This window comes from Balaenoptera acutorostrata, chromosome 16, assembly GCF_949987535.1.
Source record: "Balaenoptera acutorostrata chromosome 16, mBalAcu1.1, whole genome shotgun sequence".
Lineage (NCBI taxonomy): Eukaryota > Metazoa > Chordata > Mammalia > Artiodactyla > Balaenopteridae > Balaenoptera > Balaenoptera acutorostrata.
The window spans coordinates 39,727,410-39,755,185 of NC_080079.1; the positions used below are offsets into that span (position 1 = coordinate 39,727,410).

A 27,776-nucleotide genomic window follows, 5' to 3' on the forward strand; every position below is an offset into this window, starting at 1 on the left:
GGGTTAATTGAATATGGCGGTCAATTATGGTATCGATATTAAATTTACTAAGATCAATAACAACATTATGGTTTTGTAAGAATATCCCTATTCTTAAGAAATAAATTCTGAAGTTTTTAGAGCCATGATGTATGGAACTTAGCTCCACGTGGCTCAGAAACAAAAAAATGTTGAGTGAGGGACTTCCCTGGCGGTCCAGTGGTTAAGACTCCGACCTTCCGCGGCAGGGGGCACGGGTTCGATCCCTGGTCAGGGACCTAGGATAACGCATGCCGTGCGGCCAAAAAAAAAAAAAAAAGCTTAAAAAACAAATGTTGAGTGAATGTGTGTGTCTGTAGAGAGAGAGTGAATGATTAAGTATGTACGTTAAATGTTAATAGCAGGTGAACATGGGTAAAGAGTACATGGCAGTCTTTGTACTATTATTATTCTACAACTTTTCTCTAAACTTGAATTTATTTCCAAAAAGAGAGAGAGAGAGAGAGAGAAATAAAGCCCAGCACCTATAACTATGACTTAAAGAGAAAAGGAGGGTATGTGGAAAAGATACATGTGTTTCTTAACTATCTTGGTATGGATTTTCTACCCTTTGTGTTGTCTCTGGTAAATAAACGTTTAATCCTATGGCAGTGTCTTTGTCATTCAGCAGGCAAAGCCGTTTCTATATCTGTTGGTTAAGACACTATATCTAGTAGAAGAAGAAATAATGATACTGCTTTTCAAAATGAAACCATTATATCATTTGGTGCCGTGGAAGAGTTTGGAATAAGGAGTCATAGAAGTGGTTCAAATTCCTCCTCTGATGCTTGCTGGCTGAATGATCATGGGAAATTTCCCTGACCTTTGGGAAATTTGGCTGCTGCATTTTAAGATAATACTTGCCTGTTCTCCATATCTTACAACTCAAATGAGAAAGTGCATGTGAAATCTCTGTAAATAATGATGATTTCTTCTACAAACATTGTTACTATTAATAGTTTTAGTTAAAGAAGAAAATTGGCTTAGACCAAGGTAGAGACTTTCCTTAATTCAGGTGGCTTTTTTTCCTTTTAAACGTCAAGATTGATTATACAAGAGAGTTTCTTTCCGCTTGGACCCTCGGTTCCTTCTGGTTGCCTCCTTTCTAATTTCCTGCCTTTATTATTCCAGGCAAAGCTGCAGTGACCGAAGGAGTTGTGGATTTTCTGAGTTTCAAGAACAGTGAAGTAGGAGATAGCAGAGAGTGTATAAAAGAACATGTAAGTCAAACTCAGTGTTTCATCCATTCTCAAACGTCTTATGGATCTGAAGTTCCTCAGGATCTCTTCTGCTTTGTTCTGAGATTGTGTGTGAGGCTCTGAAGGATGGAGGGATCTTTGAGGTCTTCAGCTTGCCCCAGGTCAAAATCAGCCAAGGAAAGGCCAATGTGGTTTGGGGAAGGAAGGAGAAAGGATTGAAGAGGCCAGCTTCCTCATTGGAAGAGGAAGGCAACATAGGCCAGGGTGGGAGAAATGCGTAAAACAAAGGGCACAGGAAACAGTCTGCCTGAGTCACTGGATATGACAGAAAAAGGCCCTGCCAGATCTGAAGTTACGTAAACCAGGGAGGAAGGCTCCAGGGAGGCCTGGGGGAGTCATTTCCTTTACTCTGGAATTGCTTTTGATTGACACTCCTTATCTGGGAAGATTACAGTTACTAGGTCTTCCCCTTCTCTGGAGTTGAAGAGTCTAGGCCAGTGCTTCTCAGAGAATCGATCTCAGATGAGATTAAGAGCTTGTCCTAGAACATAAACCTGGAAACTTCTTCATTGAGAAAGTCTTGCTACCAAAAGTAAAATTCAGCTGAATTAAACAGTGTTCTTAATGTTGATAGTTGATTTTCATTCTGGAACATAATTACTATGTCCATGTATATATCCAAACAATATATTGCCTAGTTCTGCTTGTTTTTAGGCTTGATAAGAATGGTATATTGCATGTAATATTCTGCAGCTTTCATTTTTTTCACTCAGTTGAATTAAGATTCACTTGTTACATTAATGGTACTAAATTAATTTTTATTGTTAAATAAAATTCTATTCCGAAAATCTATCATAGTTTATCTGTTGCTCCATTTCCTTCCAACATGTGGTATTTTGTTGCCATTCTAGTGAGTATAAAATAGTATATCATGTGGTCTTAATTTGCATTTTCCTAGTTAATGGTAGATTGAGGGTCTTTTTTTTACGTGTCCTTTGGAGAACAGAGTTTATGACTTTAATGTAGAGAAACTTTTCAGTCTTTTCTTGCATGGCTAGTGCAGTTTTGTTTGTTTCTGTTTTTTTTTGTTTTTGGTTTTGGTTTTTGAAATGTAGTCCAACAGTCTCTCTTTTAACTATGTTGCAATTCATTGCTAACCTTCATTCTTTTTGATTGAAGTTTTTGTTGATTTGTGTTCTCATTCAGTATTTTTTCTCCGCTCGTTTGGAAATTATGCATTTTGTTTCTATTCTTCTAATGATTACCCTGAAAGTACACTGTGTACACTTAATAGTTTTAAAGTCAATCAGCAGTTAAGGTCCTCTTATCACCTTCCAGAATAATACAAAACTCATAGGACACCTAATGAAGACTGTGTTCTTCTGTACTTACGTGTTCTTTTCAGTCAGTTCTGTTATATGTTTCACCATACAAATTAGACAGTTGTTATTAGAGATAGTATTTGTTTCACTTTATCTCTGTGTTTACTATATCTTGCTTCTCTTCCCTTCTTCTATCCTTTGCCTTTTCTCTGGTGAGATTTGCCTTCTTTAGAATTTTCTTTCCTTAAAATCTTTTGGTGGTAACTTCTCTCAGTTTTGATTTATGTTAGAATGTCTTTATTTCACTCTCAGAGTTCTTAGCTGACAGTTATTTTTCTCCCAGCATTGTGAGCGTATAATATACCATTCCACTGTCTTATGGCTTTCAGTTTTGCTGTTAAATCTGTTAATCTTTCATTTGCCATTCTTTAGTAGATGATTTGGCTTATTTATTTGTTGTTGGATTACTGCAGTTTCACTACAACATGTCCATGTACTGCTTCCTGTTTATATTTGTTGTGATTTATGTATGTGTGAGTTCATATCATTCATCAGCTCTGAAAATTTCTCAGCTATTAATGCTTTGAATACTGTCTCTCCTACATTTTCTCTATTGTCTCCTTCTGGTTTTGATTAAATAGATGTTAGGACTTCTCTTTATTCTTCATGTCTTTTAATTCATATTGGATATCTTCTTCCTTGTCTTTCTCTGTTTCATTTGGGTAATTTCTTAAGATTTAGCTTTCAGTCCAGTAATTCTCTCTTCAGCTATGTTGAATCTTTTATTTAACCCATCCACTGAGTTTTTAATTTCAGTGATTATATTTCTTCATTTCTAAAGGTTCTTCTTCTGCTGCAAATCTGTGTGAATATTTTTTTGATGGTGTCTTTTTGCTTACTCATTTTCTTTTTACTCCATCTTTCATCTCTTTAAACAGCACCAAACTGAGCTATTTCATATTCTGTATTCGATAATGCCAGTATCTGAAATCTTTGGTGATCTAAATCTGTTTCTGTGGCTTGTTTCCTAGTGTGCATGGTGAATTTTAATTATGTATTTGTTTGATAATTATATCTTATTTGATATAAATTTTTTTGGCTTTTTTGATAATTATATCTTGGAATCTTGAGATCTTACTTCTTGAAATGTGTGTTTGTACTAGGAGCCAGGAGGACGCTACAGGACCAGGACCACTTTTGTTCCCTTTGGAATTCCTGGTTTCAGGTTGGGCTTTCCCCACCTGGCTGAAAGCTAAAGGTCTAGATGCCCCATTCATTTCATTGCTGGTATTTGTAGTTGTCTCCAGGGTGACTGCTGCTCTCTTCTTTGCTCAGGTTTCAGTGCACTGTTCTTACCATAACCTCTTGGGATTTGTTTCTCTACCTGGAGCTAACCAATGTGTTAGAAAGTATTTTTAACAATAATTTATCCAGAATCAAATTATAGTACAGCAGAAGGGCCTTGCGAATATCTAGTCCACCATAATTCCCAAATTAGTAGTGCCCAAGTGACATTTTATAATCAGTTTTCTGTATGTGCCCTTTATCAATTTTCTTAAATCCTTTCAACTTTACATGGTAAATCACTTTATTTCACCAAGGGACTGGAAAATAATGAAATACTGATCTCTTTGAAAGCTAGGTAAACCACATCTGTAGTCATATCACATACTGTATCCTTCCACTTTTGCCTAGGTTCTTTTTCTAGTTGATCCATTGAATATTTACTTCCTGGAAGTTGGAATCCTACTTTTAGAATAACTCATAAGAACAAAGTTCTAGTCTATTTTCTGTTTAAGTGTCCTTTTTCTTTCTATCCGGTATCTTAGATAATGTGGATCTCTGCCTGCAGATGGAGAGTAGAGAAAATAGATGTTTGATTTTGTGAATAAGAGGCATCATCTCTGTAAACTCCATGACCTTATTTACATTCTGTATCCCCTTAATGGACATAGAAAGCAGCTTGAAGTTTTTGGTCTATAAAATGTTAAGTTGCCTTGTGCTTTGGCACATGAAAAAAAAATTTATTTCAAAATAGATGTCAACTGAGAATGCCGATTTAATAGTTTTTTAGTCATTCTGCAGCAGAAACATCACCTGTAGGCAATCATACCTTTTCAGAGGCTACACAGATTTGACAGGGGTGTGTGGATTAGGATTTTGTGATGACAGTGATATGTTAGGAATGTTTCTAATCTGCAAAATCTTTGTGCTTTGTAGGTTATAGGTTGGATTTTTGTAATACTAGTGTAATCCTAGAAAAAGCAGGCAGTGAAAACATTCCCAGGGAATGCTGAGCTCTGTGACTAGAGATTCTTTGAGGGACTGCCTTCTGTTGGACCCATACTTTCACTTGGAAGATATAAATACCAGATAATTCTGTGGCTTTTCCTCCCTTGGATAACAAATTCTAATGAGTAGTTACTTACTCTGTGACCTCATATGCTTGGGTTATTGGCTGTCAGTTCAGGTACTACTGCTGGTTTGGCTTAGTTAGCTGAGCACTCTAGAAACTGCAGCTGGAGAGCTGGGAAAGAGATGAAGTAGAACTGGAGAAGTCTACCAGGTAAGGCCAGTGGTTCCTGAGGAGGCCCTACCAGGCCTTCTAGGCTGGAGAGCCATCATTCACAAGTGCACACTGCATGGGTCTGATTACCACCGCCCCCAGTTCTGTGGCCTGGGCCAGGCAGTTCATTTGGTAGAGCAAGAACTGGCCCTTTGAGCCTCCCAGCTCTCCTCTTTTCACTGTAAATATGTATTCCCTTGAAGGTTGTGATTTGGGTCATTAGCTTGATTTTTACACAGTTCACCTGAGTGCAGTTTCTTTCCTGCTGCAAAATTGTGGCTCTGGTCATATCAAAATGATGCAGAGAGACAGCCCAAGAATGTGGTCTTTCAGCTGTCCTTTTCAGTGAGGCCGTCAAAACTGGGGCTTGGCAGACATTGTCGAGACGAGTGACCGTAAATCTGAGTTTGGTCACCAGGCCCCATCATGTGACCCAGAGCTGCGCTGTGTTTCACACGCTGCCTGGGTCTCGTGAGCTATGGCCCTGATCGTGCTCCTCTGGATGAAGGACACTTACCTCTCTCAGGCTCGGCACTGGAACACTTGGCCATTTGTAACATTTTCCTGCTTTCTCACATGACGTAATAAATTTGTGTATTTCTAAAGAAGGTTTTGAAAAGTAGGATTGTTTTAAAAACCTTCTTCTCCAACCTGCCTTCCCTATTGCTCACCAAGTTCACATCTGAATGCTTGTTGTCACGCCCCTTGTCTGATGCCTGCAAACGTGCTCCCCAAAATAATTTTTATTTGCCTTTGTCTCAGTCAGGGTGTTCGGGGTGGGAAGCACGGCACAGAGGGAGCCATACGAGGTTCATCGGTAGCCGGAACACCTGGCTTCAAGCTGAATGTCTGCTCACAGTCTGTACGGCTTTGGTTAATCACTGAGCTTGTCTGTGTTTTAGTTTTCCCACCTAATCTATTCATATGCTGGAGCAATTGGTTCTCAAATGTCTTGGTGTCAGGACCCTTTGTACTCTTAAAAATGATTGAGGGACCCAAAGAGCTTTGCTTATATGAGTTACAGCTAGCATTCTGTGGCAGGCAGAGAAATAGCCCCCAAAGATGTCTATATTCTTAATCCCCAGAACAGATGCATATGTTACTCTACATGGCAAAAGAGACTGTATGTGTGATCATTAAGGATCTCGAGGTGAGGAGATTATCCCAGATTATCCAAGTGGACTCAAGTGTAAGCAAATGAGTCCTTTTGAGGGAGGCAGTGATCTCGGAGAGACAGCAGTGAGCGGTGGCTTGAAGCGAGACCTTAGTTCCCGGCCCAGGAATTGAACCTGGGCAGCCTGGATGAAAAGCAGAATCCTAGCCGCTAGTCCCCCAGGGGCGAGAGGCTGGAAGCAAAATTCCCCTGGCCCTTTCCCCCACTGAAAAATGCGTTTCTCAAGGAGGCAAAAACTGTAAAAACAGGTAAAAAGTTTATTATTAGAGACATAGAGCAACAACACGTGGGAGAGCACGCAGAGAAACAGTTTAGTTAAGACAGAAGCAAGGCAGAGATGCCCACCCGGAGAGAAAGGGTGTGGGCGTCCTTCCTAATGAGGAACAGCGCAGTGAAGAGGCGGTGAAGTCACTTACATAGGTCAGTTCTTCAGGATCTTTGTTTACCTTTGGCCAATTATCTGGTTTCTTTTTCCACCTGACCCGCCCTAGCCTCCCCAGCATGCGTGCACAACTTTTTTCCAAGATGGATTCCAGCCCAGAGGCCTATGGGGGGCCTTGGCATCACGTATTATGGGGTGGTGCCCCCTCCTTTTTGACCCCCACGGAGCCTTTCTGCACAGGTGCAGTGTCTCCCTGGCCCCAAGGATGGGAAATATGTGACCTGTTGATCCTTTACGCAAACAAGGGTTAGCCCCTCTCTGTCCCTGCCATGACTGTTACCTTAAAGCAGGGGTCCCCAGCCCCCGGGCCGCACAGCAGGAGGTGAGTGGCGGGCGGGCGAGCGACACCTCATCTGCCGCTCCCCCTTGCTCCCCATCGTGGCCTCCAGAAGCTGGAAGGGGCAAGGGACGCATTCTCCCCTGCTTCAGGAGGAACTCAGCCCTGCTAACATCTTCATTTTAGCCCCGGAAGGCCCGTTTTTAGACTTCTGACCTCCTATAATATGTGTCATTTTAAGCTATGTATATTATAGGTATATATAGCTATAATAAATATAGGTATATATAGCTATATAATTTGTGTCATTTTAAGCTACCTATTTGTAGTAATTTGTTATAGCAGCAATAGGAAACTAATGCAAATATTTTGTTAGAAATTAAAAGTGAGAAATTTTAAAAATATTAATTTATTTTAAAATAATAAACTATCACAGGTTAGCATAAATTACTTTTTTGGGGGGAAAATAACTATTTTCCAACTATTAGTGAGAAGACTACCACGGCTATACATTTTTATAAATCTCTTTTAATGTCTGGCTTAATAGAAAGTACCTGGATTCTCGAATTAGCTTCTGCATCCAGTCTGTTGTGGCATAATGTGTCATGTACCCTCTGTAAAACTCCCCCGATACTCACAGAGAAAGAACATTAAAAAGGCAAATATCATCTTCATATTATTATAAAAATAGTTTTGGCCTCATGGATTACCTAAAAGATAGGCCTCTTGGGGGGACCCCACTTGGAGAACTTCTGGGCTAGAACATAGCCACATGGCCACACCTAGCTGCAAAAGAGTCTGTGAATTGCTTCTTATTCTAGGGGCCAATTTTAAAAAGTGAGGGTTCTATTATTAAGGAAGAAAGGGAGAATGGATATTAAGAGACATTTTGCAATTTCAAATTCTTTTTTTATATATATTTTTATTTTATTTTATTTTTTTGGGTGTGTTGGGTCTTTGTTGCTGCGCGCAGGCTTTCTCTAGTTGCAGCGAGTGGGGGCTACTCTTCGTTGCAGTGCACAGGCTTCTCATTGCAGTGGCTTCTCTTGTTGCACAGCACGGGCTCTAGGTGCGTGGGCTTCAGTAGTTGTGGCATGTGGGCTCAGTAGTTGTGGCTCGCCGGCTCTAGAGCGCAGGCTCAGTAGTTGTGGTGCACGGGCTTAGTTCCTCTGCGGCATCTTCCTGGACCAGGGCTCGAACCTGTGTCCCCTGCATTGGCAGGCGGATTCTTAACCACTGCGCCACCAGGGAAGCCCTCAAATTCTTATTATATCAAAGTTTGGTACCCATGATGGGTAGACAATCGCCAAAATGTTGGTTTCCCTTCTCCTTGTCCTCACATTAGCTAGGAAAAATGGGCATTTCATTTAGACTGCATCCTTTAGAAATACCTATGAAAGGGACTTCCCTGGCGGTGCACTGGTTAAGAATCTGCCTGCCAGTGCAGGGGACATGGGTTCGTGCCCTGATCTGGGAAGATCCCACGTGCCATGGAGCAACTAAGCCCGTGTGCCACAACTACTGAGCCTGTGTTCTAGAGCCCACGAGCCACAACTACTGAGCCCACGTGCCACAACTACCGAAGCCCGAATGCCTAGAGCCTGTGTTCTGCAATGAGAAGCCACTGCAATGAGAAGCCCCCGGATCGCAACAAAGAGTAGCCCCCGCTCGCCGCAACTAGAGAAAGCCCGCGCACAACAACGAAGACCCAACACAGCCAAAAATAAATAAATAAATTAAAAAAAAAAAGAGATACCTATGATGGAACACAATGGCATATAGGTGGAGTCATAACTGCAGAGAATTGCATTTTTAGCATTTGTAGGTTAATTATATGAAACATCTTTTGTTTGGTGCTCACAGGCAGCTTTTTGATGTCGTGTTTGGGTCTTTTGAACTTAACAATGTGCTTCCTTTCCTTGGGTAGGAGTACAGTTGGAAGTGAAATGCGATTTCAGCCCAGCTTTGATTCATAGTTGTTCTTTACGGGTTTGAAAGTACAAGGGGAGTGACATTTCCTCTTGGTCATTTTGTAAACAGTTCCCACTTCTCCCTGGCAACATCCTGTTGCTGAAGAATAACCCAGTTCCAATTTACGATGTGAAAGAGCAGTTAGGAATATTTGTGCTAAAGAGCTTATAGTTTTAAAAAATGTATATAAATACAATAAAACTGTTGGGGCTTAAGTGGCATGATTTGGAGCTTAATATAAAGCTTAATACTGATCTCATTAATTGATGGTATGCGTTGAATGCGTTTTTAGTGCTATCCTCATCTTTAAATCAATTATTGTAATAGTTTTTGGGTGAATGAGGACTTGGGAGATATTTTAACATCCCACATATGGTTATTTCAGCCTCTGAGGTGGGAGAAGCCTTTGTGTCTCTCACACCGTTGATTGTCTGTTTCCTGACTGAACTGATTGAGAAGGGAGTTTGGGTTTGGGATGGGAGTGGGTTGGAGAAGAAGCAGAGAAGGTAAATTTAGAGGCTCAAGCACTTGGGGGAAACGTGTACCTGGTTGGAAGCCACACTGGGGTGAGTACTGTGGACAAGAAAAATGTCGCCTGCCATTTTATTAAACAAAGGATGCTGTGGCCATAAAGCCATTGGCCACTGCAGCTGCCCAGACCTCGCACCCTGAGGGGAACTCAGGATGGAAAAACACAGGCTGCCAGCCATCAAGCCATCAGCCATCAGGGTGCAGTTACCCCCATGGTGCACCCTGAAGGGAATTCAGGATGCAGAAAAACAGGAACTGGCCCTAGATAGTTAAGATGCATATCAAAGGAATGATTTCAATAAGCCCAGACCCTTGCATCTTCCCCATACGTAAATTAACCTGAGGTGTCTGTTTTTCGTGATTAGTGTAATCTTTTGATGTTCAACTAGAATTTTTTTTTTTTTTTTTCAGTAAAAATTCCTATGTCTTCTGGCTCCTACCTTACCTCTTTGAATGAGTTCCTCAGAGCTTATCTGCGAGGCTGCCATCTTGGGCTGTAGTCCTCAGTAAGGTTCCCGGATAAAACATAATTCTCAACTTTTAGGCTGTGCATTTTTTTTTTTTCAGTTGATAGTACTCTGGGGGCCACAGAGGTTCATTGCAGTGTCTGGTGACCTTTCTGAACTGGAGCTGAGAAGAGCTATTTTCCTCACTTTGCTCTTTTCCCCAGAGGCCCCTGAAAACCACCCAGTGGTTGCCAGTTTCTGTAGTACCTTGTGGTATACAGTGTTACCAGGAATTGGGTTGAAACCTTGGTTAACACAGAGAGTGAAAACAATTTTTTGTAACTTGAACTTGCGGGACCGGAGACCTGCCAGTACTAAGCATCCTGCATCTGGGGAGCTCAAAGTTTTTAGCAACTAGCATCGTAATGGTAGCACTTATTACCCATATATGAGCATAATAGAAAAATTGTAAGCGAAACTGATAAGAAGGGTATCCCTATTAGTTTTTGAATATATTTCACATCGTCACCTGGTGGCTCTCTGAGCTGGCTGCCCCTGAGAAGCGTGGCTGCCCGTGATGCCCTCCCCTCTTTAGGGGGTTTACGCTCATGTCCACATATCACCCTGGTCTGCCTTGGGGTGGCAGAGGTCAAGGTGCTGCTTAAGAGAAAGTCTTGGTTAAAAGCCATGTGGTCATTTATTGCAGCAGCTAGTGATTTTGCAAACATGGGCTAGAATAGTTTTCTGATACTTTAAAATAAGGCCAAAACAACTGTTTTAAGATTGCAAAACAGTGAGTGTTTTGATTTGTCAGTTCCTGCATTTACTAATCACTGAATGTAAACAATTTCTCTGTGTAAGAGGCTCCACTAGTGCAGGGCCAAGAGCAGTGCCTTATTGTATTTTTTCATCAGCTCTTTAGTGGGCCTGGGGACTTCCTTGCCTCCTGGCTGGCTCGGGAGGCATTTCAGGATTGTAGCCAGCGCTCCCAGGCCTTCAGACACAGGTTATTGCCTTTTGCACAGACGGCCCCAGGGTGTTTTGGAAGCCATGCATGACTTTAAGGAAAAGATTAGAGTCTCTCTGGAAAGAGGCAGAAGCATGTACTACGAACTAGCTGCTTTGGGGAATTTTTTTATTCTCTCAGTTCTTACTGATTTCCTGGCTGAGTCCCACAGCAGCTTTTGCACATGCCTACTTCCTTCTGAATTCCTGGCCTCCCCCGCAGCCCAGCTCATGGCAAATGCCCTCGGAAGCGAAGTCTCGGAGAAAGAGCCTGCCCTCTCCCTTCTTCCTCTCCACCACAGTCCAGCTGCCGTTCCCGGCACGTGTCGTGCTGGGCTGGTCCTGAGCTTCATTGTGTGTGGGCACATCTTATCTCTTACTCCCTCACACATCTCCTTTTGTCCTGCCCTCCCCTCTGTCCGGTGCCCAAGCATCCTGCTGTTACATTTAGCACCTTGTGGTACAATTCTTGAAATGCACCAACTGTCTCATGCCTCCATGGGTGTCTTTCATGCTGAGACCCATCCATTCCCTCAAGGGCCCGCTTCACACATTGTAATCTGATAGTCGTGCCTTGAATATTCACAAAACGTTTATTGACCACCTACTGTGTGCATGGGAGCTGGGGTGCAGATGCCAGGAGATACAGAGATGGGTCGGACTGTTTGTGCTATTGGTAGAGAAGGGGAGAGAAATGTGGGAACAAACAGAGATAATAAAAACATGAACCAGCTATAGTGAGGACACAAGGGGAGAGGGAGCAACTCTGCCCTGGAGGATGTGGAAGTGGGCCCCCGGGACAGGAGGAGAGGGTCATAACAGCCATCAGCTAGAAGCCAGTGGGGGTCTCCTATGTCCCCCGTTGCTGATGGCATTTCACTGTGACTAGTGTAGAGCAGAGGGACACCTCTATAACTAAAAGATCTCTAATGGTGGATTTGGTTCACTGTGGCAGGTGGTTGGAAAGAAACATTGAGGGCTGTAGATATCCCTAAAGTAACACATGGGCAGTTGCCAATTCTCTATATCTTTGGAGCCAGGCTTTGACCTAAGAAGATAAGCAGTCCTTGGTACGGTTTCTCAGCGCCAGAGGGCTTCCTTATATTCTTCTGCTCTAAGAATTTGTTGGTTACATACTCACTGCTCAACAGCTCAGATACTTAGATGCCCTGTTTCTGTGGAAAGACCTCAAATACTAAGTCTCAGGATGAGGCTAAATCACAAGGTCCTCCCAGTCCAAACCAGATCGTGTTTTAAGTTTCAGTGGACCTTTTACTTTTTATTCATGGATGGTACTTATCTCAGTTTGTAATTGTGTGTGTGTGTAAATACCTCTCTACTCTTAAGTTATTTTAAAGACAAGAACTGTTGCTTTCTCTTCAACCTTTTATCCATACTGCCTGCACTGGGCTTGGTCTATAATAAGGAAAGAATGAACAGGACAGACACCCATCCAGAAAAGTGAACTTCTCTGTCAACAGTGGTTTGCACAGCACAGTCTGAGAATAGATAACTGACTTTTTTTTTTTCATTTTTTTAAGTTGAGGTATGGTTGATGTACAATATTATGTAAGTTTCAGGTGTACAACATAGTGATTCACAAATTTTAAAGATTATGCTCCATTTATAGTTATTATAAAATATTGGCTATATTCCCTGTGTTGTACAATATACTTGTAGCCTATTTTATACCTAAGAGTTTGTACCTCTTAATCCCCTACTTCATATCTTGCCCTGCCCCCTTCCCTCTCCCCACTGGTAACCACTAGTTTGTTCTCTATATCTGTGAGTCTGTTTCTTTTTTCTTTTTCTTTCTTTTTAATTTTGGATAACAGACTTTTAATTTGGTCAAGGAAAAAGGGCAGAAGAAAGTCATCATTTACCAAAGTCCCTTCCAGCAGATGGTGTTTGCAAAACCAAAAAGGTCTTTTCAAGATAGAATGTGCTTTGATGGAACAGATCTATATCTTGGTTGTAGTAGTGTTTATAAGAATCTATACATGTGATAAAATTTTATAGAACTGTATGCAAAAAAAGGGGACAGGAACTGTACATGTAAAAACTAATGAAATCTGAACAAGGTCTGTAGTTAACAGTATTGTACCAATGTCAAGGTCTTGCTTTTGATACTTATATTGTGGTTATGTAAGATAAGAGGGGAATACACAGGAGCTTTCCACTGTTTTTGCAACTTCTGTGTGAGTCTAAAATTATTTTAGGAATTCCCTGGTGGTCCAGTGGTTAGGACTCCGCACTTTCACTGTCGAGGGCGCGGGTTCAATCGCTAGTTGGGGAACTAACCGTAGATGTGTGGCACGTACAAAAAAATTTTTTTTTTCAGAATCAAAGGTTAAAAGAAAAATACAATGAGATACCACTACATACCTATAGCTAAAAAAAAAAAAAAAAAAGGCAAATGAAACAAAAACAGATATTACCAAGTCCTGGCAAAGATACAGAACAACTTGAACTGTCTTGCATTGCTGGTGGGAATATAAAATGGTATAGCCACTTTGGAAAATATGTAGTTTTTTACAAAGTTAAACATATACTTACCATACGAGACAGCAGTTTCATTCCTAGGTATTTACCTAGGAGAAATGACCTCTGTTCACACAAAAACCTGTAGGCTAATATTTGCAACAGCTTTATTTTTTAAATTTTTATTTATTTATTTATTTTGGCTGTGCCTCACTGCTTGCGAGATCTTAATTCCCCGACCAGGGATTGAACCCGGGCCCTCGGCAGTGAAAGTGCAGAGTCCTAACCACTGGACCGCCAGGGAATACCCAGCAACAGCTTTATTTCTAACTGCCCATAACTGGAAAAAACTCACATGTCCTTCAACAAGTGAGTGGATAAACAAACTGGATATCAATGGACTATTACTCAGTACTAACAAAGAACAAACACAACTATCTGGTTGAATCTCAAATGCATTATGTTATGTGAAAGAAGCCAAACTCAAAAAGGTACATTCTGTATGACTCAAAAGGGTACTTACTGTATGATTCCATTCGTATGACATTCTGGAAAAGGCAAAAGTATAGGGTTAGAAAACAGATCAATGGTTGCCTGGGGCTGGGAATGGGGGAGAAGATTGACTTACAAAGGGCATAGGGAACTTTTTGGAATGTATGAAATAGTCTGTTTCTCAATTGTGGTGATGATTACATGACTATATGTTTGGGTAAAAACTCATAGAACTGTTACCTAAAAACGATAAGTTATTGCATGTAAATTATACCCCAGTAAATCTGACTTTTAAGATGAAAACACAACCACCAACAAAAATGAATAATTAATGATGTTCTTTGGCTTAAATACCCATGAAGAATTCAGTGTCTGTCACTTGTCCATGATTGGATAAGGATTTGTGAAGTCATTGGTTATCTAAGATGTCTCGTTCAAGCACAGGAGTGTAGCCTCTTCAGTACTTTGGCCTCTAATTGAGCAATGGAAATAACTATCACCATAGAGATGGATGCTCTAATATTTTTAAACAGAATGCTGCTGGGAGATTAAAACAACAGCTTCTGGTTCTTGCTTTAGTGGATGCAGTCTTTAGTATGTGAATATTTCATCAAATGTCACTCCGTCTCCTTTCCTGGCTTCTTTGCCATTAAAACAGTCATTAATGGAGTAGACTTCTGTTTTGAATTGTTTTAAATCTCAACCATAACAGCTGTGCTGTGATTTTTTTTTTTTTTTTTTTTTTTTCCTAGAATGGATGAGAAAATGTCCTATTGGGGAAACCCAGTGTTTTGATTTGATGGGAGGAAGGAAGGCTAACTTCAGCACTACAGCCAGTATAATTTAAATATAACTCAGAAATGTCTACAGCAGGAACTAGAAGATTCAGACTGTAAATTCAATGCCCTGGAGCTCTGAAGCAGTGTCTCTTGATAACCACCATCCTTTGTAAATCGAAGGCAAAATTTGATTTTTAAAAAAATTTATTTATTTTATTTATTTATTTTTGGCCGCACTGGGTCTTCGTTGCTGCGTGTGGGCTTTCTCTAGTTGTGGCGAGCGGGGGCTACTCTTTGCTGTGGTGCGCGGGCTTCTCACTGCGGTGGCTTCTCTTGCTACGGAGCACAGGCTCTAGGCGCACGGGCTTAGTTGCTCCTCGGCATGTGGGATCTTCCCAGGCCAGGGCTGGAACCCGTGTCCCCTGCATTGGCAGGCGGATTCTTAACCACCGCACCACCAGGGAAGTCTCCTCAAAATCTGATTTTGAAGGAGGATTTAACTATGAACTGTTAACTGTGATTTGTGAGGTTGAAGGATATAACTTCTACCTTTACAGAACAGATAGCTGGATAATGCATGTGAGGTTACAACAGTCTTTTCCCAGCAGAAGACTCCTTGTTAATTTAAAACCAGAGTTTACTAGATTGGCTTGGATTTAATGCGATCCAGTAGTCTTTTCAGCTGAGCAAACACTTAATCATTAACCACATGTTATGCCTGTTATGAGGGGTTGGGTTTGCACAGGCAAATAAGCCTCAAGCCCTGTTTTTAAGGAGTTCACCATCCAGCAGGGTTGACAGAGCTCTGAGCAGCCCCCTTAAGGTCAGCTGCAGGGGAGACCCCTAAGGAGGAGGCCCTGACCTGGGATGGATCACTTGAGTTGGGCCTTGGTGTGTAAGTAGACTTTTGTTTGGTCCTGAAAGAGAGCGCCCAATTTTTCAGGCAGGAGGAGACAAGTGCTATATGAAAGCTTTTGTGATCAGGGAATCATGACATTGAAATGGGGCAAAGGATTTCTTCCCTTCCTCCCCAACTAAATAAGTGTTAAAGTAAAAGCAATATATATATATATATATAATGTATACAGTAAATATTCAGAATATCAGGAAAGATATAAAATTATAAGTAATTTACCCCTTTTCCTCCTCTACTAGTTTCTATTGCTGGTATAATTAATTACCACAACGTCAGTGTTATGAAACGACACAAACTTATTATCTTAATGCTTCTGCAAGTCAGAAGCCCAGCATGGGTCTCACTGCGTTAAAATCAACATGTCCGAGGCTTTTGCCCTTTTCTGGCTTCAAGAGGCTGCCAGTATTCTTTGGCCCATGGACTCTTCCTCCATCTTCTCTCTGACCATTTTTTGTAGTCAAATCCAGGAAAGGGTCTCTGATTTTAAGGACCCATGTGATTAGATTGGGGCCACCTGAATAATCCAGACTACTCTTCCCATGTCAATATCCTTAATTTATTACATCTGCAAAGCCCCTTTTGCTGTGTAAGGTAACATAGTCACAGGTTCTGGGGGGTTAGGATGTGGACGGGGGGCCATTATTTTGCCTACCGCATCCTCCCACCCTTATTCCTTTTTTCCTTCCCACTGGTAAATTATTTGGATACCAAAGCTAGCATATATGTAATATATATTTATTTAAGTTTTTAATCCCATGTTTGATCATACTATGTAAAGTTATACCGTAAAGCACTTGCCTTTTATTAACATTCACTGAACTACCTGTTTTATTGTAAGTACTGTAATTGGATTCTAGTTAGTAGCTGTTACTTTTTTTTGAAGGTCGCAAATAATGATGGAGTGACCATCATTGGACATACATCTTGACATTCTTTTCCACACATGCCCTTAAGGAAAATACACTGAATTGCTGGAATTAAGAGTAGATGTGGGTTGTTAGTTTTGAAAGAAGATTTTGAGAAGTTAATAAAAGGGAACAGAAAAGGAATGCATAATACTGAAGAAAGCAAGCTCTTTAAAAGCCTTAAAGAAGGAAGCGAGCATTCGTTTATGGTTTATTATGTGCCAATCACTGTGCCAGAGAGTGACTTCCTTTTGCTCACGCGATATTCCACCGTGACACCGAGAGAGCGGTTGTTAACTCCGATCTGCCGCTGAGGGGACTGAGCGGTAGAAGCTCGTGTAACTTGCCCCAGGTTGCAGCTCTAGGGTCCACATCACCCTTCCTCCCGCAGGGACAGTGGGGACCTCGTAAAGTTATATATCCCCTACATCTCAGTCCTCAGGTGTGGGCAGCATACCCAAATGGTGACCCTTTTGATACCCTTAGATTGTTTAGCTCTTTGAATATTTGAGGTGCCCTCATGGGCATTATTGTCACTTAACAAAAGATCTCACAGAACGAGTGGCTTTTACCGAGTTTTCAGTGGAGCATTGCTACCGCACAGCACCCTGGGGGGACTCACGCGTTGTGGCCGGTGGCTCTGGCTGGGCGGCTGGGTCTGCAGGGGGTGGGTGAGTCCACCTTCAGCCAGCCCTCCGCGAGTCGTCCCTGATGGGCTCTGTCTTGGGGGATGACGTGGGCCTCGTCCGTCCCCGGCTGAGCTGGGGCTCTCGGTAAGCAGGGGAGCTGCTGGTCTGGAGGCCTTGTCACAACAGAAGTTCTCCTGGCAGTGGTCGCTCCGGGATGCTCGCGGGTTGGTGTTTGAAGCTGCTGAGGACGGCATGAGGCCATTCAGGGGTGCTTCTCCAGAAGAGCTTCCAAACACCAAGCGCATATAATTGCTGCCTTGGTCTGGCCTGGCAGGCCCAGTGGTGGCTGGTAGGTGGTGGGATACCAGGCTGTTGGCTGTCAGCAGCCTCATTTTGGAAGAGGGCAAGGGGGTTGTGGAGTCCAGGGTAAACCTGACCTGGATGCAGTGATGGTTTTGCCACCGGGATCATAAAAATCAGGGTGCTGTTCGGGGTGCACGGGTGACTTTCACGGCTCAGGCCTTATTCCACTTGCTCTTGTACAGAAAGAAGAGTGATCGTGTGTGCAAAATTGTGTTTATTGCTTCTCCAGAGTGAGTGGTGGTTGATTAAAGGGTGTCAGAACCGCCTGCTTTTTAGCCTGTTTAGCTCGGCTCTAGCTGGCCTGGGCCCAGGGCCTCTGTGTTCCTGGGCTTCTGTCGCTTAGAAGAGCTGCATGGCAGCACAGAGACAAGGGGCTGTTTGTGTGAATTCAGACCAATGGCAGCTGCAAGAAAGGAGAGTGATAAAGTCCTTCTGTTTTCCTTTCACTCAACTCTGAGGGCTACTTTAGGATTTTTATAGCATTACAGCGTTCCTTAGGAAAACTTGACTTGGAGCATTTATTCTAAGGATTTTAGGGATCTTTTGTGAGGGGAGGTGCTGTCTGTCAGAAGGACCATCTGACAGGGATGGAACTGTTGGCTAGACCTAGCTACCATTGGGCTGTGTGATCTTGTGCCAGTCACTCCCCTTCTCTGGTCCTGTGAGCCAGGGAGCCGGGACTAGAGCATCCAAGTGATTCACACTCAGTACCAGCACTTTGGGTACTGGTACACTGGTACTAGGACCCTGGGTCCCAAATGACATACTTTGCTGAGGATTTGGAGCCCAACAGAGCTGCTTCTGATTCCTGGGTCACAGCACTTATTAGTTATTAGCTCTGTGAGCCCAAGCAAGTGACTTCACCTCCTCGGCCTCCTTGATCAGATGGGGATAAAGTCACTTGGATCACGGGGTGGTCGCCAAGATTCAGTTCATTTAAATGAGGTGGTGCGCGAGGAGAGCACTTTGCCAAGGGGCTGGCTCCTGGTTAGGGTGCAGCTAAGTGCGGCCGCCGTTAACTGTAAGCTGCGTGGTATGAGGGCCTTGCAACGCCCCTTTACTTCTTGTCATAGAGCGAGTGCCTCCCATTAGCCTTAATTACAGTGGAAAAGATTCTGATAACTGTGGACCAGTGGAAAGTCCTTTCTCCCAGGGTTCTCTATTCTTTCCTGTTACTTTAATTTGCTCCTTGAGGAGTTAGTGCCCGACTTGTGAGGTCTGAGGAGTGGGTGGGCTCTGCTTACTGGGCTTCCCTTTAGGAAGATGATTCTATAACATGAAACAAAGCTAAAAACAAACATGGTCCAAGGGACTTCCCTGGTGGTCCAGTGGTTAAGACTCTGTGCTTCCATTGCGGCGGGTGAGGGTTCGATCCCTGGTCGGGGAACTAAGATCCTGCGCGCTGAGTGGCGAGGCCAAAAAAATAAAAGTGGTCCAAATGGCTCAACTTGGGGCTTCTCAGTTTGGAACTTTGTTATTTCAACATGGCTTTTTCTTGGTTCCTAACTTTTGCTATTAGAAGACAAATTTGTGAGGCGTAGACGATGCAGAGGAAAAATGCAGCTCTTTGTTTTCCTTGAGAGAGAATGCAGGGATGTGTAAGGAGGAAGGCTTAACCTCTTCCCAAATATGTATTGAACTCTGCTATTTTTAAGACAGTTGGAGATGCAAAAAGGAATTCAACTGATGTAGTCCTTGTCGCCATAGAGATTGGTTTATTGGAGCAGGGCAGCCACTAAATTATAGAAATAATGATTTAATTATAGTTGTGATGGTGCTAGGAGAAATACAGTGTATAAGAAGTGTGCAGTGTCGGATCGCATGTGATAGGGAGATCAGAACATCACCCTGGGGCAGTGGCTTCTAGCTTGAGATCTGAAGGATGGGAGGGGAGTGTGCCAGGGGAGATGAGGAGTGCATCTCTCCAGACAGAAGGAACACATGGGCAAAGGCAGAAAGGAGCTAGGCTCCTTAGAACGACTGCAGGAAGGCCAAGGTAGCTCAGAGGCCAGCAAGCTCTGGGGACAGAGGGATGTGGATCATTCAGAGAGGTTGGCAGGGGCTGGACTGTGCTGGCAGGGCCTGGACATCCAGGATCCAGACTTTTTCTTTAATTTAGTATTTATTTTATATTGGAATATAGTTGATTTCCAATGTTGTGTTAGTTTCAGGTGCACAGCAAAGTGATTCAGCTATACATATATACATATCCATTCTCCCTCAGATTCCCTTTCCATATAGGTCGTTACAGAATATTAAGTAGAGTTCCCTGTGCTATATAGTAGGTCTCCGTTGATTATCTATTTTTCATATATATAGTAGTGTGTATATGTTAACAGGATCCAGATTTTATTCCAAAGAGCAGGGGGAAGGATTGAGCTAGAAAAGGGCCTTGATGCAATTTCATATGTGTTTTTAAGAGATCACTCTGGTTTCTTAGTGGAGCTTAGATTTGGGGGCTAGGAGCATGAAAAATATGGGGAGACCAGTTTGGAGGCTTCTGCAGCCATCCAGGTTTATTATGATGGCCTGTTTCTCAAGCGTGGAATGGAGATGAATATTTAGGAGGCACAGTGCGCAGGCCCACCAGATTGACAGGGTGGGAGATGTGAGGGAGGGGAAGGAGCCCAGCTCAGTTCCAGTCCTGAGCAACTGGGAGAAGTGTGGTACCATCTGAGCAGAGAGGAAATTTGGGGGGATTGTGGTTTGGGCGGGGATAGAGGTCAGCTGGACACACTCCTTCTTCTGGGAGGCGCTCCCCCCAGATGTTGTGTTGCTTGCCCCCCATCTCCCTCAGGCCTCTGCTCAGATGGCCCCTTTTTAGGGAAACCTTTGGGGACCACGCAGTGGTCCTCCCTGCTGCACCTTTCACCGTCTGACAAATTGTTTATTTTCTTATTTCTTTAGAGTGTATATCCTCTTAGGAGGATGTGCGCTCCTTAAAGGCAGGAATTTTTGTTTGTTTTATTCTCTGCTGTGTATCTATAGCACCTAGAACAATGCCTGGCATATAGAAAGCCCTCAATAAATACTCGTTGAATGAATCATGAGTTTGATTTTCATTCTGGTTTTAATATCCTTTTCAAACTTGAGTGACTTTTAATTAACCTGAGGCTAGAAAGAGGCATAGTGACACTGTTCATTTGACATCAAGTCTTTTTTTTTGTTTAGGCAGGATGAGTAGAAAAGTTTGATTTTCTTCTTTTTTTTTCTTTTTAAATTCAGTGTTAGAAATGATAGAAGAGGGCAGTTATGAAAATACTTGAATATCACATCTGTTTAAATTCTTTACAGATCAGTATAAACATGTTGCCCTCCATCTGATGTATTGTTCAGATTTGGGGCTAAATTATAGCACGTGTAATTCCTCTGAGCTAATTATTTTTCTGGGAGTGGTCATTGACTTTTTGATCGCATCTTTTTTACTTGCTAGGGAAAGGTATGGAGGTTAGGATCCAAACTTCCTTAAAGGAGAAATCTGAGGGCAGCACAGGATAAAAACCTTTTGTTAGAGATATTGCTGGATCCCGGAGTCTCTACACAGCCAGTAATTTGAAAGTACTTGTAGTTCATAAATGGTTTCCTAAAATCTGTTTTACTTTGGGTTCTAAATCCATTGCTATCACTTGTAAACAGGATCTATACTTGTGAAAGAGAAGGCTGTATATGTAAATAAATGGTTACAGGTACAGCTGTTGAAGTCACACCTCTGTTTGAATCCCACCCCCTCCCCATCACTTACTAGCTTGTGACTTTGTACAAGTTACTTAACCTCTTCCTTTAAAATGGGTATTACCAAAATTATTTTATTATTTGAGGGGTTAGGGGAAGACAGATATTCATTATTGTTACCATTTATAAGCTTAACATAATGGATGGTATTACTAAATGGGATTTAAATGTAGAAGTATCTTAAAGAGAACTGTGTTATAGGGTATAATTGGCTCACTCCAGTGTTCCCCAAACTCGCCTGAACATAAGAATCTCCTCGAAGTGCTTGTTAACAATATAGATTCTCAGGCAGCACCCAGATTTACTGACTTAAGTCTCCAGAGGAGGGGCCTGGGAATCTTGCTAAGTAGGCAAGGTGATGACACATCCTGGACTTTGTGAGACTGTCCTTGCTTCCAAATATTCTGCTTGGTAGGTTCTAGATGTGTGTTTATACTCGTCAGATTATATCCCAGTTTTTAGACAGGTAATATGTCACCGTTTATATAGGCCACCTTATTCAGAATCTTCTCTCGAATCAAAGCAGACATAACATGCTTCTGGGTTCCCAGGAACATGAGAGGATTTATAGCTACAGCACAACAGTGTTGGTGTAAGTTACTCAGCTTTCTTGGCTTTCTTTCTCTTTACAAAACCTATCTGATTTTAGTAATCTGCTCTGTGAAATATACTCAGGGACACGGTCAAATATCTTGACGGCCTTCTGTCTTCCTGAGTCTTTAAGGCGTCAGTTACTCCAGGCTGTCAGAGTGGCAGTGACTGTGGACGCAGTGTCTCTGCAGGGGGGCGACCCCCAAGCTTTGTTCATTGAAGGCCAAGCCTGCAGAGCTGCTCTTTCCTCCTCTGAGAGCTGGGAACCAGGAAGGAACGTTTCACTTCACTGCACTTAGGACAGCGTGTTCTTAATCAACTGTTCTGGAAAAACAGCATTTTGTTGTTTTCACACAAGCCTGCAAGTTCATTTCCCTTCTCTGGCCCAGGCAGTAACTAATCATTTCCCTATCAGTGACAAAGGAAGATGAACATCTAAAACTTTCTATTCTGAAGGCTGAGCTTTCTGCAGACATCACAAGTGGAGTTCACACCTCTTTGAGGAATACAGGATTCTCATTGTCGATTCTCATTGTCTCTAAGGCGGTACCTCCCCATGCCAGGTGGGGCTGGGGTAGCTGTTTTTTCACATAAGTCTATGAAGATTTAAAGAATTTTCTCCAACAGCCATTTTTCATATGGTTTCATACTGATAGTTTATTTCAGGTTGGGCTTAATGGTATCTTTCTCTTTATATTATCGTGGGAGAAATTGATTTATGGTGCGAATCTTAACTTGGGTGATAAGTTCATTTTCTGACCTGCGACAAATCAATCTACTTTTTGGAGCTCTTGTTAAAGTGGAAAAGTTGATGTACGTTTGTAAATTTGCACATTTTTACTTTCTTAGAAAAAGCCTGTGAGGTCTTGAGGGCATCTACCTAAATACATTTAAAGGTGAGGATCTGGATATTGAAATGGAAGGCATTTCTTCCTTTCTTTTCTGCCCCAGTATTCTCACATGACAAAACTTTGTATCTGCACAGTATTAAGTAACAGAATCCTGAAGTTTTAGTGAATTTAAGAACAACTCATTCGGAAACTGTTGTGAAATGTGGGCAGATATTTGTCATTCTGTGGGCGGACCTAAAGGACTGAACCTTCCCGGTATTAAAGGCAGGAGGCGGGTCTGCATGCAGGTGAGTTTGCCGCCTTCTTCTGTCACGTGGGCAGATAGCAGGAAGCAGGAGGAAGCAGGCCCTCAGTGAGGACTCCCCTTGACTCCCTCAGGAGCTCAGCTATGGGATGAGTCTGGGCCTGCAGCTTTCTTTCCCAACTGCTCTTGCTGTCCTGGCTTTTTTTTTTCTTTTGTCATCTGAAAATCATCTTTGTGTGGGGAGAGGCTGGAGGTGGAAATTTAAGAGTCTTCTTTTTACAAGGAGTAGAGACGATTACCCAGGTAAGTGGTGTTCTGATCAGTCATAGCCACAGATTGATACCTTGGCAGGTGAGCGGCCGCTTGGGGAGGAGGGAGTCTGTGGGAGAACAGCCCGGCACCCGGGCACTCGGGTCCTGTTGACAGGGAGGAGGCAAGGCCCACCCCAGGCATTTCTAAAGTGCAAATACAGCACGTAGGAAAGACACCATCTTGGTCCACAAAGCAAGACCTCTGGTTAAACAAACTAAAAGCCATCCAACCAACCCACTCCTCCTTTCCTCCAGCAAATATACGTATACATACATACAGCAAAAATGGACAGTGATGCAAGAGGTGCAATTTTAACTTTGTTAAATACCCATACTTAAAATTGCAATTGTTTATGTAACTATGTCTAATTATCTAAAAAATAGTCCCAAGGTTTTTTTGCTAGGGTTTTAATGATACCATGTATTTTAACATCTTACCACATTGTCTAACCTGGGAACATAGGAACCCGAGGTTCCTATTCCACCCTTTTTTTTTTTGAAACTCCTGCAGCACGGAATAGACGACAGAGCACCTTGTAAGGACTTAGAGACGACTTGTTGAATTGGATTGAAGCATGACTCAGTCCATTTATGTAGGTGGAATTCTGCCTCGCTTGCTTGTGGGTGTGCACATATTCATGATGTTTATTTACAAGCTGTCTTAGCTAAAGAAATGCCTGCTAATTTTTCTTAGTCTGTGTGTGCATCATATGGAATTATCTCTGCAAATTAATTTCTTTAATTAACCCAGAGAAGAGGGAAAAATCAAACATGTTTCATTAAGTACTCTACCTAGAGTAAGTTAAAAATGTGACAAAGTACCTTTGTATATAATACAAAATTGTGTATAAAATGATGTCTAAAACAGATAATTGTAAATAGTTGAATTCTCAGATCATTTCATTTTGGTCAGAATGGTAGTTTGTGGACAGGTTTCCCTCCTCGTCTCTGGTCCTCAGTATTGAAGGGAAGGTCCCAGGGATGTGCTGTGAATGGACAGGGAGAGGAGTTCCTCCACGTGAGGTGAGAGGCACGGGAACGGGAATCAGGGCACATCTGAGGAAGCATAGGTGTTATCGCCAGCACATAAATCACGAGAGGATGACAAGAGATGAATGTGGAGAGGCTGGGGTACTCCCTGAGGATCCTGGATGTCCAGAGAGCATGTTACTCTTTGCATTTTAAGCAGGAAGGGACAAGATTCAATTTCTGCTTTAGAGGGTCTCTGCACCCTTTTGGATTGTGGGCTGAAGGCTACGACAGCCGTAGCAGCTCCAATTGCTCCTCCCCCAGCCCTCCCTGCCTGTCTCTGCTTTATTTCCTTGGAAGCACTTGTCACCAGAGTACACAGCGTATGCTTTATTTACTTGCCCTTTGTCTGCCTTTCCTAACTAGAATGTAAACTTCCCGAGGGCAGGGATATAACTTTTCCCGCTGCAGTATCTCCAGTGCCACCACCATGCCTGGCAAGTAACAGGTGCTCAGCAAATAATTTATTAACCAATCAAATGCACGAGTCAGTTTCTGAAATGAAAGTGTGTCATTGTTCTCCTCACAGATTTTACAATTGATTACAAAAGGAAAAAATAGTAACAAATCAGTGGGGAAACTGGACAACACCGTAAACAAGGGGTCAAAATTAACATCACCAATGAGGGCTGGTGAGTGTCACATGCCTCTGGATGTCATATCCCGGCCAAGAAGGCCAAATCCGAATCTAATTGTGCATAAACACCAGAGAAACCTAAATTGAAGGATATTCTCTAAAATAGTTGGCATGTATTCCTCGAAAATATCAATGTCATGAAAGACAAAGAAGCTGAAGAACTGTTTCAGTTTAAAGGAGACCCAAGTTAAATGCAGTTTGTGATCCTATGCTGGGTCCTGGGCAAAAGAAAACTTCCATGAAGGACATTAGGATACTTGATGAAAGTGAAATATGCAAAGGGGGCGGGGGGAAATAGATTGTGAGCTAGAATGCTTCAGTGTAATTGAACTCTGGATAAATTGTCATGATTCAGAAGCTATATCTCTGGGTGGCTTGAGCCATGCCTCAGGACCCAGGGAAGCAGAAGAAAGATCTGTAGGGGCAAGAACCCTGGAGTGGGATTCCGGAGACCTGGCTCTGCTACTGAAGCTGAGGGGCCGTGTTTCTTCTCAGAGGTAGGAGTTCTGAGGCTCAGAGATTCTCTGGCTGTTACATAACTTTGATTCTGAGCAGCAGACTTAGTCCCAGTGCTGTGAATTTTAGGCAGAGGTGATAGTAACACCTAATGGTCAACTATGGCTGCCTTTTGGGGTGGGATTCAAAAACCATTGAAAGAGGAAAAAATAAAGACAGTAACTGAGAGGGTAACCTATTCATTAGCACTGACATTCTTAGTCTTACTTGTCAGTTTCTTCTTGGTGGTCAAATCACAGTGAATACTCAGAGGGAAGTGGAGATAGAGAGAAGAGCTAAGTATTCAAAAGATACAGTTTGGGGAGAACGTATGATCTTTCTGTCATTTAGAGTGGTGACGCTAATTGCAGGGATTTATTTTATAGGGCAGTAGCTTTTAAGCCCAATTCCTTCTGCCTGGTTCCAGTGATCTCTGAGACCCAGTGATGATAGATACTCGTTGAACCTGAACCTTTCTAGTATTAAAGAGTTCTTTAAAAAATCAGCTGAAATCCCTCATTAAATGTTTTTTTTTTCTAACATCTTTATTGGAGTATAATTGCTTTACAATGGTGTATTAGTTTCTGCTTTATAACAAAGTGAATCAGTTATACATATACATATGTCCCCATATCTCTTCCCTCTTGCGTCTCCCTCCCTCCCACCTTCCCTATCCCACCCCTCTAGGTGGTCACAAAGCACTGAGCTGATCTCCCTGTGCTATGCGGCTGCTTCCCACTAGCTATCTATTTTACATTTGGTAGTGTATATATGTCCATATATACACTACCACTCTCTCACTTTGTCCCAGCTTACCCTTCCCCCTCCCTGTATCCTCAAGTCTGTTCTCTAGTAGGTCTCCATCTTTATTCCCGTCTTGTCCCTAGGTTCTTCTGACCATTTTTTTCTTCTTCTTCTTTTTTTTTTTTAGATTCCATATATGTGTTAGCATACGGTATTTGTTTTTCTCTTTCTGACTTACTTCACTCTGTATGACAGTCTCTAGGTCCATCCACCTCACTACAAATAACTCAGTTTTGTTCCTTTTTATGGCTGAGTAATATTCCATTGTATATATGTTCCACATCTTCTTTATCCATTCACCTGTTGATGGACACTTAGGTTGCTTCCATGTCCTGGCTATTGTAAATAGAGCTGCAATGAACATTTTGGTACATCACTCCTTTTGAATTATAGTTTTCTCAGGGTATATGCCCAGTAGTGGGATTGCTGGGTTGTATGGTAGTTCTATTTTTAGATTTTTAAAGAACCTCCATACTGTTCTCCATAGTGACTGTATCAATTTACATTCCCACCAACAGTGCAAGAGGGTTCCCTTTTCTCCACACCCTCTCCAGCATTTATTGTTTGTAGATTTTTTTATGATGGCCATTCTGACCAGTGTGAGATGATATCTCATTGTAGTTTTGATTTGCATTTCTCTAATGATTAATGATGTTGAGCATTCTTTCATGTGTCTGTAGGCCATCTGTATATCTTCTTTGGAGAAATGTCTATTTAGGTCTTCTGCCCATTTTTGGATTGGGTTGTTTGTTTTTTTGATATTGAGCTGCATGAGTTGCTTGTATGTTCTGGAGATTAATCTTTTGTCAGTTGCTTCATTTGCAAATATTTTCTCCCATTCTGAGGGTTCTCTTTTCGTCTTGTTTATGGTTTCCTTTGCTGTGCAAAAGCTTTTAAGTTTCATTAGGTCCCATTTGTTTATTTTTGTTTGTATTTCCATTTCTCTAGGAGCTGGGTCAAAAAGGATCTTGCTGTGATTTATGTCATAAAGTGTTCTGCCTGTGTTTTCCTCTAAGAGTTTGATGGTGTCTGGCCTTACATTTAGGTCTTTAATCCATTTTGAGTTTATTTTTGTGTATGGTTTTTGGGAGTGTTCTAATTTCATTCTTTTACATGTAGCTGTCCAGTTTTCCCAGCACCACTTATTGAAGAGGCTGTCTTTTCTCCACTGTATATTCTTGCCTCCTTTATCAAAGATAAGGTGACCGTATGTGTGTGGGTTTACCTCTGGGCTTTCTATCCTGTTCCATTGATCTATATTTCTGTTTCTGTGCCAGTACCATACTGTCTTGATTACTGTAGCTTTGTAGTATAGTCTGATGTCAGGGAACCTGATTCCTCCAGCTCCGTTTTTCTTTCTCAAGATTGCTTTGGCTGGGCTTCCCTGGTGGCACAGTGGTTGAGAATCTGCCTGCCAATGCAGGGGACACGGGTTCGAGCCCTGGTCTGGGAAGATCCCACATGCCGCGGAGCAACTAGGCCCGTGAACCACAACTACTGAGCCTGCGCGTCTGGAGCTTGTGCTCCGCAACAAGAGAGGCCGCGATAGTGAGAGGCCCGCGCACC

At 42.3% G+C, this 27,776-nt stretch overlaps 1 protein-coding gene across 12 annotated transcripts in view; it reads left to right on the forward strand.

The window, feature by feature from the left end:
- SGMS1 (sphingomyelin synthase 1) overlaps positions 1 to 27,776 on the forward strand; it is a 302,749-nt gene that overhangs the window by 96,442 nt on the left and 178,531 nt on the right. For 10 of the 12 annotated variants that reach the window (XM_057530919.1, XM_057530928.1, XM_057530922.1 and 7 more), the window contains one exon: positions 1,150 to 1,238. The exons of 1 other annotated variant lie outside the window; for it this stretch is intronic. The gene's annotated coding sequence lies outside the window, so the exon portion shown is untranslated. Of the gene's footprint in view, positions 1 to 1,149; positions 1,239 to 23,066; positions 23,238 to 27,776 lie in introns of those variants that run through there. One more of the 12 variants, XM_057530930.1, reaches the window with a different exon arrangement.